The sequence below is a fragment of the Pleurodeles waltl genome, chromosome 7 (assembly GCF_031143425.1).
Source record: "Pleurodeles waltl isolate 20211129_DDA chromosome 7, aPleWal1.hap1.20221129, whole genome shotgun sequence".
NCBI lineage: Eukaryota > Metazoa > Chordata > Amphibia > Caudata > Salamandridae > Pleurodeles > Pleurodeles waltl.
Window position 1 is genome coordinate 533,349,542 of NC_090446.1, and position 14,227 is coordinate 533,363,768.

The window sequence follows — 14,227 nt, forward strand, 5'->3', positions numbered from 1 at the left end:
CTCTTCTCCTGGGACTTTTCTGGACCCTTCTGGCTGGTACTTCTGTGATTGGGGTCTCCCTGGGGTCTCTCCTGATCTGCATTCTCCATATTGTCTTTAAATTTCTATTTTTCTTGCTTGTGTGTTTTGTTTTGATGCTAATGTGGTAAAAAAATGACGCCAACCCTTTTTGCGACATTTATACGTGCCGCAAAATAGTCTAGCGCCACTTTTGCAGCATTAGTATCATTTTCCCTTACAGCATGTCTCAATGGTTAATGTAACATTTTTGTGCTAACCATTCCTTAGCGCCATCATTCGTCATTTCTTAAATATGGTGCACGGATGTCGCTAGGGAATTGCGTCAACTTGCGTTAAAAAAAATAATGCACAACTGCGCTAGGGCAATTGTGCGTCATTTTTCAAAAATATGGGCCATAGGACCTTATTTAGACCTTGGCTGGTTGTACTACCTAGGCAGCAGAGGGATACACTCTGCTGCCCGGGTGGACTACTACCTGCAATATTTAGAGATCACTGTGTATTTAGGGGAGCCACAGTGATGGTAATAATTATGCCAATATTCCAAAAGAAATCATTAACAACATAAAACTCGAAGGGGGTTATCTAATGCAATTATTCATTGACGCTTGCATGGCACAAAGTAGCACAAAGCATTTCTTCAATTTACCATTAAAAAGGCCCGTAGGTGCAGCGCAAAACTCCATAGATTTAATTGAGGAACTGTTGGTAAATATAGGTGGACGTCTTTACCCTTTAAATCTGATATTATTTACTCTAACTATATTCAAATGATTCAAATGAACAAAAAAAGCAAATATAAATGCAGAAAGAATTATATAGATTTTAGGAACATTAATTGTCCAGGTCTACAAAAATACATACAAATTAAGTTCCTAGGGTCCAATTCTCGAAGTCGTTTTCACTTGTGAAAGTACTTTTGTAAAAATATTTATTCTATCTCTGCAAAGTGTTTGAAAAACATGTATTTGCTTGTGATGGAGCATTTTGTATGCTCTAATTCTTGACCAATGTCTGACCCTTTGGATCTGTGCATAGAGATTCACTAACGAATCAGGTGACAGTCAATCAGCATTAATTTAGCATTGCAACCAATTAGGCCACACAATTAAAACCCAAATCGGAAATAAAGTTAAAGTGTTTTATTACAAATTAACACTTAGGTAATGTAAACAAATCTCAAAAACATGTTGTAATACCAATAGGGTGGCTAAATCTTCTAAAAAAGTTTAAACAAATTAGCATAAGGCAAACAAGGAATTCAGTCACTGCAATGCAAATATAATTTGGTGTTCAGAAAACAAATGCTAGCCAAATCTTTTACACATTAGTGCAAACGAAATCAACTAACTAAAATAAACCATTGAAATTTGGAAATCTTTTTAGGATCTGAACTACAAAAATGGAAATCTAACGTAAGGACATGACAGCAAAGCTATCATTACTAAAATTGACATGGCTAATACTTCTGCACATATTCATCTAGATCTACCTTTCTGGTTTCTATACTTCATGAAGTGTCTTAATTCAGACCATTTAATAAATGTAGCAGCAGTAGCAAAGGTCTCTTTCAGTCTTCTCAACTGAGCAAAGCAATAGCAAGCAACTGTCTTTTCAGTAAATTTAAAATGTTAATTGCAACATCATTGTTAGTCCTCTTTAAACCTCCTCTGTGTTCTTCTATATGATAACCTCACAATGAATTTTGAAGACTCGGGTCTGGGTACTCGTCGTTATTCTTTACAAATCAATGGAAATTCTCTAATATATGCCCTGTTCAAATTCACTAATAGTCACATGCAGGATATAATGTCTCAGTCTGTCTTGTGGCAATGCAATTTCAAATCTCAGTCCTACCACAAAGTTCAGTTTATGGAGGTTCAGCTGGATATGAATTGTTAAAACAAAAGATTCTTTATTCTCTCTCCTAGTCATTGGCAGTAATATATGCCCATTCAGGGGGGGCTCATTTCCGACAGGGTATCTTGCTCTCTGTGATTTCTGGACTACTGCCCCTTCATCTTCACTATCACTTAGGCCAGACTTTTTAGCTTCCTCTGGAATGGTCTGTGGAACTCTCACTTTGGGCGGAGTCTGTTCTCTTGGCCAATGGTCTCCAGGCACAACTTGCTTTACTACAGTACTAGGTCCTTCATCAGCATCTGAGTTTTGCGAAGTCAGAGTTTCTTGTCTAGACCCTTCTGCACCAACTTCACCTGTTGACTTATTCAGATCCCCCTCAGATCGTAGACGTACTGTTTCAGTCACTTGCTTATTCCCATCAGCTTGACTAACATGCTCCCCTCGTCTCACTGTAACAGACCCTTCAGGCACAGTTGTTGTTGTATCATCAAGGGGACACTGAACTCTCTGAGTGTGAGCTGCATGAATCCAATTGGGAAGACCTCCACATTTCACAGCTGTTCTTTGCAACCAAGATAACCTGGAAATTGCCTTTCCACTGAGGCTTCAAGCATGACTTCTGAATGTGCTTCTTCTCCATAACCCAGTCACCTAGACAGAGGTCATGGCATTGCTCCTGTTGCGACTGTGTTGCAGCTTTTCCAACCTGATGAGAGACAGAATGAACAATATCAGCTAGTCCTTTGCAGCAATCAAGTACAATTTCATCTGTAATGTTCACAAGCAAATTTCCAGGCACAACTGGTAACCTCATAGCATGCCCGATAATGATTTCATGGGGTGATAGTCTTGTCTTCCTGTCTGGAGTACAGCGAAGAATCATCAACACAAGAAGCAATGCATCAGGTCATTTCAGTGAAGTGGAAGCACATACTTTAACCAGTCTGGATTTCAGCATACCATTGACTTGCTCAACAATATCAGAAGCTCCGGTTTGTAAGTGAAATGTAGTCTCTGCTTCACTTACAATGCTGAACTCATCAATATCAGGACTAAAATATAAAAGTGAGTCCCTTGGTCTGACTCCAGAGAAACCGGGAACCCAAAACGTGGTATAAGCTCACTTAACAACAACTTCACCACTGTGAGACTGTCATTTCTCCTTGTTGGGTAAGCTTTAACAACAGAAAATGCATTCAACAACCAAGAAGTATCTCAGTTCATTGCACACAGGTAGTTTGATGAATTCTAACTGCATCCTGTTGAAAGCCCCTCCTGATCTGCCTGTATGGCTCAGTGTTTCTGCAGTTTGTTTGCCTACATTCATCTGCTGACATGTAACACATGTGTGACACAAAGCTTTTGCCATCAACCTAAATCTAGTATTGAACGATGTCTGACGAAACAATCTCACCATGGCGTCATGTCCCACATGAGCTGTACTGTCAGAAATTGGGTCTCTAACTGGCAGAGGTATGCAACCTGTCCTAGACGAGACCACAATCCTAGTCAAGGTAAATCAGATTCACACCCTAAGTTAACCCTGTGCTCACTCTCTGGTAGCTTGGCACAGAACAGTCAGGTTTAACTTAAGAGGCAATGTGTGAAGTATTTGTCCGGCACACACACACACACACACACACAGAGTAACACAATGAAAATACCACAAACAGGATTCCACACACTCTCTGCAATGCTCTGGGGACCCAGCTCCAGAATCCTTGGGGCCAGAGGAGGAGGCCCATGAAATCACCATCACCTGTGGCTGGTCAACGCTATAAAGTGCATTCACTTCACCCGCTGCATGGGACGTGCCCAGGAGAAGCCAGAGCCAAAGGTAGGCCCATTCTGTGCCCGTCAGCACCACAAACAGGCAGGGCAGGGCCACCCCCCTTGGCCTTACACCCACACATTTGTTGCTGTCATTCTTACAAAGACTACCCAGTCTGTTACCTTATCCTGTGAAGAGCGCGTTCCGGCTGCCTTGCGTCAAAACTGTGAGTACATGTAGCCTACAAAGCGGAGAGGTGCCAACTGAGAAAGTAACAGCGTGTAAGTGCCTGACTCCAATCAAAGTGGGACTCAACTACCATAGACACTGTTTGCACGACCCATCCTCGAGTGACTGTGGGCAAAAGGAAGCATACACCATGTGATGCATGGGGTATTGCCACACTAGAAACATTTTTATCTGGCACCATAGAACCATTAAACAAAGAGATTAGCAGCATTGAGGCCAATCTTGAGGCAACAATAAAAATTGCCACAATGTTGGTTGAATGCTTACCAAAATGTTTGGACATGCAGTAAAGGGGGCTCAAGTTGAGTGTCCACAGAAGGTTTAGGCTCCCAGTGCGAAACAACCTAGTAAGATGGGTAGTATTGAGAAATCTAATTTGACCTCTCCTCAAAAAAAAAAAACTAAATCAAGGGGGAGCACTTGCTTTTAATAGTCACTGACCTACTGCTATGTGTGACTTACAGGCCCAGATGGCATGATAATGAAGTATTACCAGGGCCTTTTTGTGGGCATGGAACAGCGGATGGTTACACTACTCAACACGATTACTGTTAGATTCTTGTTAGTAGAGGCACTTGCGGAGTCATGTTTAGGACTTTTAGGTCAACTGATGAATGGGGTGCATCTGTAAGTCTACTACGGAAGCATCATCAGGGGAGGGGAAAACTGAAGAGGTGGTGCAAAGAGAAGGGAACAATTTGGCAGGGACTCTAGCTCACCCAATCACATCAGAAGAAGGCATGCTGCCGTTAATGGTGGGTAAGGACCATGCCTTTTCTGCTCTGGCTATTCCCCTCCCTAGTTGCACCATCCAGATGCCTCCAATAACCCACTCTGATTAATTTAGACCTTCCACCTGTATCCGCTACTTATGTGGCAGTGAATGTAGGGGTCCCCGCCCTCACACAAACAAACAGGAATCTTGGAGATAACTTAAGAACAAATGTGTTCAGTGGACTGGTTCCAGGATCCTGTATCAAAATATGATAATAAGGCGGGTTAACGGGGTGGGGAGAAGTGTAAAGTCTATCACTGGGGAATGTATTGTGATTCATTTTTGTGACTCTGCATTAGCAGAAAGGGCTCTCCGGACTTGTTCCATCAATAAACTCACATCAAAGTCTATAACATTACTGCCCCTGAGGTTCTTTTATTGATTGATAAGGCAGGCTGATTTAGCAGACAAGTATCCCACCTCACAAAGTAACATGGGTCTCTGCTATGGGCACAATGCTGCCCATAGGAGGGCAGAAAGTGTGGGCTCACAATCTATTAATGACTGGAGGAGGGGCAATTGTTATGGCTGCTTGAGCGATTTGAATGAGCTGGATTCACTGATAACTCCTAGTGGGCATCACATAGATAGTGCATCGCAGATCAACCTTTTTGTTTCACCAACACCAAGCATTGCGGTAAATGTACCGGAGCAGTTAGATACTAAATCCCAGACTACGAGTATAAAGGTCAGCATTAGTAGCTTCCTGTTGCTCCCTGATAAAATCCAACAACCTAAGGGGGAGTAGGTGATTGATTCACCAGGGAAACGTAAGCAGGCCAAAACCAGCTCTCTCATTGGTAACCCTCACTTAGTCAAATTCTTATCATGGAACATAGCAGGTTTGGGGAAATAGTTGACACTGCTTGATTGGATGGAGGTTACGGCGAGATACAATGTTATTTGTTTTCAAGAAATGTGTGAGATTGAGGCAAGATACATTGATGAATACAGCACTTATTATACTCTGGCCTGTCCCACAGCTGCAGGTAGGTTGTTGGAAGACTGGGATCTGCTTATTATTAACTATCATAATAACTGTTTTGATGGGAAAGGCTCACAGGTGGTGATGGCTTTAGAATCAATTAGCCAGACTATTTGTAGCAATCACCACAAACTCCTGCAGCTGTTCTGGGTGGGTGATTTTATTGCCTCCCACTGTCCAAGGCTAGCAAAATCAGTATGTGGGTTCGCAGACAGCAAGAAGGAACCTCTGGTACACTTTAGACATGATGAATATGGAAATGCCTTAAATAATCTACTGGTTTTATTTAATCTTGTGATGGTAAATGAGATGGAGGATGCAGAAGCTGGTCATGACCCACCTTTATGGGTAAGAATCACACAGCCATTATTGATTATATTTTATTCACTGAGAATGTGAATACATTGGTGTCAGAATTTGAGTCTGAATCCATGGGATATAGTGACCTTGCTAAGCTGAGATGTAGGATGGAGCTAATGTGTATGAACAAATCTCACATCATTGGATTTCATCCAGACTTGGCAAAGAAAAACGGGTTTACCATTAAGTGGGATAAGGCGGACAAGACAAATTTTCTCTCCTCTGTCCTTCAAGATAACCAGCTTAAGGTCATCATTTGCTTGGATTGGGAAGCTGAGACTACATTGATTACCTTGGCTTTCTCTGATATAATTGTGAGTGTAAGGCAGGCACTCACACTGGTTTGACTCGGCTTGCACCAAAGCCCTTGTGAATTTACATGTGGCCTTTTGTGCTAAGTCGAGAGATACAGCCCTTATCAGAAAAGCAAGGGCACATTATAAGGAGTCCCGGGAGGCCAGGAGAAAAAAGATTAACGAGGATGTGTGGGAAGCACTCCAGATAACAAGATCACAAAAATATATTGCAGCATTTTGGAGGGTAATAGTTGCTCCTTATTTTAGGGAATCTTCAGATACCTCAACAAATGTCCATATTCAGGAATCTAAATGGGTTGAACTTTTTTTCAACCATTTATTCTAATAAGCTCCCGATGTACCATGATGTAAAACCTGTGAAGCCTAGGGGGTGGCCCTGCTCCTCTAGTTTTCCATCTAGATGAGGTGCAAAGGGCTTTCAGGGAAAGTAGTAGGAGTAAGGTACCGTGGACAGACAGGGTTCCTGTAGATGTTTATTGAGATTGCTAGGACCTGTGGACCCCTCTGATCAGTAATGTTTTAATGCCATGTCCAGGGTCAGCCCATCCTTATCTTGGAAGATAATGTCCTTATCTATAGAAAAGAGGAGAAATCTGTGCCTAAGAATTATAGGCCAATATCCTACGCCACAGTTCAATTATGGGGCGTATTTTGTTGCATAGACTGGAGAAGTGGGTGAACTCCAAGAATATTTGAAGACACACTCAATATGGGTTCCACCCTACAATATGGATTCAAGAAAGGGCTAGGTACTATAGACCAGAGTCGGAATTTGAGTATGTTGATAGGAAAGTACACGGTTGTTAAGAAGGGATGCATCTTTCTTGCTTTCTTGGACGTAACATCAGCATTTGACTGCGTTTCACATTCTAAACCGTGGTCTATCATGAATGAGATGGGAGTAGAAGGCATTGTCAACTTTATGAGGCAATTGTATATGGAGGGGAATACGTGTGCATCTTATGGAAATAACGGCAAATGCACAGATTTTTTGACAATAAAAAGGGGTGTTAGACAAAGGTGTGTCCTTGCCCCCTTTTCATTCTCTCTGTACACAAACAAAGTGGAATCTGCACTAACGATGGGAGTTAGGGACACTCCTTATATAGGATCTCGACCCCTCCCAGAACTTCTCTATGCAGGTGATGCAGTTTTAGAGGTAAGAACAGGGAGAGGGTTGCAAGGGTTAATCGATGAATATATTGTTTATGTGCCGGAACTGGACCTACAGGTAAATGACAGTAAAAATGTTACTATGATATGCGGGGTGAGGCCCACAAAAGACCAGCTCATTTTATTAATAAGGCCAAGGTGTGTGAGGGGGCCTCTTTTTCTTATTTGGGTATACTCTTTGATAGCAAATATCTCTAGAAACCAACGGTATTAAACAGGATTGCTTTGTCTGAATAGTCAATTGTTAGTTTACAAAGTCTTTGCAAAAAACTGGGTTCAAAGCCCGTGAAAGAGCTTTTAACCATCTATGCAGCCAAATGTGTAGTGATAGCTACGTATGGAGATGGAATATGGGATATGGTTAATGTGCAAGGTATTGAACAAGCTGAAGATACTGTTTTGAGAAACCTACTAGCAGTCCCCCATAGTTGTCCGAATGCCACTTGCCATGATGAACTGGGTTCCCCTTATATCACGGACAGAATAAAACTAGTGGCACTTTTACCTTGGTATTCTATTTGGACAGGGGAAGGTGTGCTATTGAATAAACTTGTTTTAAAGGACTGTCTGAAAATGCATACAAATCTCGACATAACTTCGTTTGCGTATGTGAAGTTGACCTTTGAGGAGACTGGGCTCCCTGATTTATTGGCTTCACCTAATTCATGTTCGCTCATCATCAAGGCCAAGTTAAAACAATTTTTAGATAATGCCACAGCAAAAAGAATGGTGGCAGATAGACACAAAGGGACTGATTTATACTTTTTTAGCGCCGCATTTGTGTCATTTTTTGATGCAAAAGCGGCGCAAAGTTACAAAATTCAATTATATTTTGGAAGTTTGCACCGCTTTTACGTTAAAAAATTACGCAAACGCGCTGCTAAAAAAGTATAAATCAGGACCAAAGTATCGGTGACCATTTATAATCTGGTACACATCCAAGAAGGTCTCTAATCTTATCTATTTTTAATCCAGAACCTTCAACATCGTTTTGTTTTAGACAGGTTTTGTTTGACCTATTTAGCCCTCGTGGTGAGTTACTCAGCTAACAGCATTCTTTATCAGACCTGCGTCCCTGTCCTTGTGACGGTGTCTCCATTCAGACTAATCTACACATTTTGTTCTTTTGCCCCTTTTATGATGTCCCTAGAAGAAACGTAATATTGCTCCTTTTTAATATGTTTAAATTTAGGCAAGGTGGAACAGCTCTACTGTTCCTGCAAAAATTACATAGCCCCTTGGTATGTTACGAATTGCACTTTATATTTGGCAGATTTTAATATTAAGGAATTGTGCAATATGCTAAAGGGCCCCTTGAAGAAGGTATCATTAATGGGGATATGAGTAGTATTGTATTGGGCTGCTGTAATGTATTGTTTTTTATTATTTTAATGTAATTAATCCTATGTTTTATAGCTTTTGTTTTAACTTTTATTAGGGTGTGATGGGTCTGTACATTGTCGGAAAAAGTTACAAAAGGTATATCAGTCTCTTTTGCTTGCGCTTTCATGGTACACAAATGCAGCAAATAAAGTTTTTTGAACAACTGATTGACTCCACACCAGTTTAGAAAAATTGAGAATATTCTTCTGAGTAAAACATGACCAAAATGACAAATATTCAAGCAGTAAAAGTTGAGATATGTATTTTTAAAGATTAAGGCCCATATTTATACTTTTTGACGCAAAACTGCGCCATCGCAGTTTTGCGTCAAAAAAATTTGCGCCGTCTAACGCCATTTGGATGCGCCATTCGGGCGTCAAATTTATACTTTGACGTACGGCGGCGCAACCAACAGGTGGGAGTCATTATTTCGTGACGCAAACAGCGTCGGTCTGTCGTAAGGCAAACCCACGTAAAAGTGACGCAAATCACTGTGGGTCGATTTACGACAGCGCTATTGTGAATACGCCGTTTTTTTTTCACGCTATTGCGTGACATTTTTGCGCGAAAACTGCACTTCCAGGAGAGGAGACCCAAAATGGATCCCAGATGCCCCAACAGACCCCAGGAGGATGAGAGCAGACCAGGACCAAGCCAGGAGGAAGCACACAGGAACCAGGACATGTTAAAGAAAAAAAGAAAGTGTCGCTTCAGTGCAGAGGAGCAGGAAATCCTGGTGAAAGAGGTGACGGAACACCAGCACCAACTTTTCATATCCTCAAAATTGCCACTCAGTAGGAGAGAGGCCATCTGGAAAGAAATTGTGGACAAGATAAACAGTGTGGCTGAAGCCGGACAGTCACCGAGTGTAAGAAACGCTGGCATGACTGTAAACGTAGGACCAAAGAGAAAATGGCCAGGAACAGGAAGGCAGCAATGCAGACTGGAGGGGGGAGTCCAGCACAACAGGAGGCTCTGGACCACATGGAGGAGATGGTCGCAGCCGTCATCCCAGAGGAGATCGTCACAGGGATACAAGGACTGGACAGCGCAGACTACCACGACACTACGCACATGCAGGGTAAGTCGCATGGGGAATTACAATGCAATAATGGGGACTGTAAGCAGGGGGGGGATACCTACTACACAATGCATGTAACTTAGCACATATATGAAGTGGAATGGGGAAAGGGGCACGGCAGGGGGGAATGCCCAGTACTGACCATAGCCGGGGCACGACAAAATACTGCCACCACTACAGTCCCATGGGGACATCCTGTAATTACAACAAGAGAGCCAAGGGAAACCAGTGACAGGTGGGAAGGACACTACCCTGAATCCACATCCAGGCACTTGTTTTGCACAAACTATTCCCCATCAACTAGGTCCCTACCTGTAATGCAGTAGCAAATACAACAACTGCAACTTAACTGCCACCACAGTTGACAATAACACCTCTCATCTCTGGGCAGCTATAGTACCAAATGGCAGGAGCCCCACCCTGGAACATACATTCCTAAATTAGGGGGTGGGGATGACATCTGCAACTACTCCTAGAAATAAGACAAAGCTACCAGTACACTTAAATGCCGAATGTCCATAACTGACACATACATAAGCCTAAGTAAACAGCAATAGGAGCCACACAGCACTAACGACACACACATGCTGCATACGTCAGGGTCCCTCACGTGCCTGCCTAACAATGCTACATCACAAATGTCATACTGCTCAGACAACAACATTGACGAGGGGACACAGGCAACTGGTCAATGAAACACATCTGCACAGTCTAACCAAAAAATAGGACATTCATACGATAAACAGGCCAATCCAGTAAGACACACATGAGACCCCATCAGATACAAACATCAACAATGTTTTCATCCATACCACATCCTAACATTGACATACATAGGTCATGCCACCTAACATGTACAGATCATGCAATGTGAATAAAAAGTGTATGGTGCAGGGCCTGTGAGGCAAGTGTGCTGGCAGGGCAGTCACAACACCCACAGTCAGTCAAAGTGTAGCGTGGCAAGTGAAACGTATACTTTGCGCAATAGCCTCAGGCTGGAGGCCTTTGTGCATCTTACCCTGAATGTACTTATACTCATTTGCTCACATCTAAGTGCCTCAGAGCACTTTGCACTAAATGAATCTCATTGCCCTTCCTATCAGTTAATGTAGCAAATAGTCAGTCCTAAGGTGTTGGCAATTAGTCAAATCACCCTGTTTTGCCTACTTCTGCACTGGAGTTTGCCAGAACATATTCACTCTGTGGCCCAGTCAAGGATACCGTCTGGTTCGTTGATGATAGATGTGGTAGGGGTTAAGGTTTGCCATTCCTGCGTAGGGAAACTTTGTCATCACAATGACATATGTCTTTTAAATTCACTTCCTCGTCCCAAGACACGCATGGGGGAGTTTACAAACAGAAAATCACATCTAGATGCTGCCTGCCTTGCTGCTGATGCCCAACCAGATCCCAGCCCATTCCTCTGATATGAGGGATGATGTCTCCCCTGTGATTCAGACAGCCAAGCTCCAAACTTAACATGCAGTGCTATATATAGAACAAGCAGAGGGAGAGTAGAAACTGTTAGGCACCATGATAGCTGTGTACCAATGTATTACTCTCCTGCGGACTATTTCAGTTATAACTGTGTGTATTGTTTTGGTTATTGGGGCTCACACCGAAATTCCTACAAGTCAGTTGTACAATGAAACTTCATATCCAACAAATACTGTCTGTGTCATTTGTGTATGGGAACATACCGGAAAAGATAGAAATGTGTAGGACCTGAGTGACCACCACTTCCCTGAGAAGTCCCAAAGATGTCATGGGCTTGGACTTCTAAACATTCCTCTGTTGTGGGAGACCAGAGGCACTGCTAGTCTGTCTGAGCTAAATACAATATCTGGGTGACAGAGTTATTTACAAGTGGGTCAAACTTAGTCCCCCACACCATTAGCTATCCTGCTGCCTAGAAAGCCAAGAATCACATGTAGGATAATGAGAGCCCACCCAAACAAATGTCCCTCCATAACAATAGTGAAACACCGAGGGAGGAGTAGGACAAAAAAATGCATATTCCAAAATAATTACAAATCAACACCTAGAGATGTCCTGGCAGGCATGTCTGATAGCTCCATATCATATATGTGACACACAGGTGGGCCATAGGCCTACAACAATGCCCTATGACAGACAGCAGATACCAAGACAAAATCAGAGTACAAAGTAAAGGCATCCAAAGGCTTGTATCTTAGTGCTAAATGATCTCAACACAGACACACTAATTGTACCCTGTTTCTTTGCAGAGGAACACGGATCTCCTGCCGATATGCCTGTCCATGAGTTCCCTGATGACATGGATGACGAGAACATCAACCTCACACAAGAGACCATTGACATGGTCCTCGAAAGCCTCCAAACCCCCCCTTCAGTAACAAGGAGGAGCCAAGATGAAGCAGCCACCACAGTAGAACCACCCGCCACCCCAATTGTAAGACCTGCCAGCTCCAACACAGCTGAGGACTCTGACGACACTGGCACCAGCTTCAAAAGAACAGTCGTTGGGGTCCAGCGGGAGCTGGCCAAGGAGGTGCGGGTGGGGATGCAAACTATGGCAGCCAGCCTTGAGGGGGTGCGTTCGTGCATGCTGTCAACTGCTGATCAGGCAGCTGCAATGCAAGCCAGAACATCGCTGTTGGAGGAACTTTTAGTAACACAGAAGGCAATCTGCACAGCTGTCATCCAGTTGACCAAACAACTCCAACAGCAAGCCAGTCAGCGTGTGCACGAATGCAACATCGAACCCCTGAGGGCAGACCTGGCTGCCTACCATCGGGATGTGGCTGCCATTCTGAAAAACCAGCACGCTCTCCTTGCTGCAGTACTGCCCTTCATAACTGGACAGGGATCAGCCCCCGGGATGTCTGCCTCCATGTCTTCTGACACTGAGGTGTGTGTTGCCCCTTCAAAACCAACAACAACAAGGACACACCAGGCAACACACACATCAGAAGAAGAAGACATGGAACAGATAACATTCACACGCAAGAGTACCCGGAAGCCCTAGTCCCTGCACCATGCCCCACTCTGACCAAGGTCCTACGTTTTGACACATGCCAGCCTCACTCCAACTACCCTCAATGGCTGTTCGGCAATCTACTGTTTAACTTGTCCACATTGGCTGTAAATGTTTCTCTCCTACCATTTGGCAATTCCTGTTCCTCTGCACCGTCTGTGACATCACCCCAGCATGTCAGGAGCATCATCCACACCCTGTAAATAGGATCACCATTTAAGAATGCACCAGAACGGACTCACCTAACATTGTTAATGGACTTTTTGCACTACTCCACCTAAAAATAAATATCACTTGCACACCAATTGTGTCTCTGTGTCATTTCACACTTCAACTGTGCAGTACATAACTCCAAAGTGGCTGTGTGGCAACCATGTTGATTCTCTAGACTACTGTCCTGATTTCATGTCTACTGAAACATCTGTACAGTGGCCAGGATTGCATCATAGCTTTACTAGACTGAGGAAAATAACTGATGTAGGGACTAAGCACACACAATCATGCTGTGTTGGACAGAATGAGGCCCCATCCATAGCTATTCTAGACAACTATTGGTGGATGAGAAATGTAGGCACCTTGCGATACTAACACAATACATTATGCTGTAAAATGAAAGGAATGATAACCAAATTACACTGCATCAATCACCCTTACAGCGTATACTACCATGAAGGAAAGTCATGCTCAAGCAGTACACACATGATGTAGGTCAGCAATGACAGCAACAAGACAAGAGTGTGAACAAATACTCATCTACAAAGCTCTCCCTGAACTTCACAATGCTGTCCGACCTATCTATTTACCTACAAAATCAACTCTGGAAGCACTCTTTGTGAAGTAGGATACATACCAACCCCAAATCTTGATGATCTATGCACACTACCAATGGTGGCTCTCCCACACGGTGGATACTTACCAAGTTAGCACACGGGTAGCTGGCATGTTAAACCTCAATAGCCTGGGGATAGCGAGCATAGGACACAAATGTCATACTAAAACTTTCTGCTACACTGATGTCAAGGCCATGAAAAGGTAGCACCTAACGCATCTGGTAAAGGGTTAACAAATATTTTATTTCAAATAAGTAAGAAAAGAGGCAACTAAGGGAAAGATAAACCTACACTAATCTAACCTGACTACTACTAACCCACAACTGTCCCTAACTAACCTAAGCTAAACTTACTCTACACATGTAACGAAACGATCTAAACATCAACCCCCCACCCACCATTA

The 14,227-nt window shown here is 43.0% G+C and overlaps 1 long non-coding RNA gene across 3 annotated transcripts in view; it reads right to left on the reverse strand.

Moving 5' to 3' along the window:
• Nucleotides 1–1,148: 1,148 nt before the first annotated feature.
• The window catches only part of LOC138304303 (uncharacterized), a 182,339-nt gene continuing 169,260 nt past the window's right edge, over nucleotides 1,149–14,227 (reverse strand). For all 3 annotated transcript variants that reach the window (XR_011205544.1, XR_011205543.1, XR_011205542.1), the window contains one exon: nucleotides 1,149–2,590. This is a non-coding gene — a long non-coding RNA (uncharacterized lncRNA). The remainder of the gene's footprint in view (nucleotides 2,591–14,227) is intronic.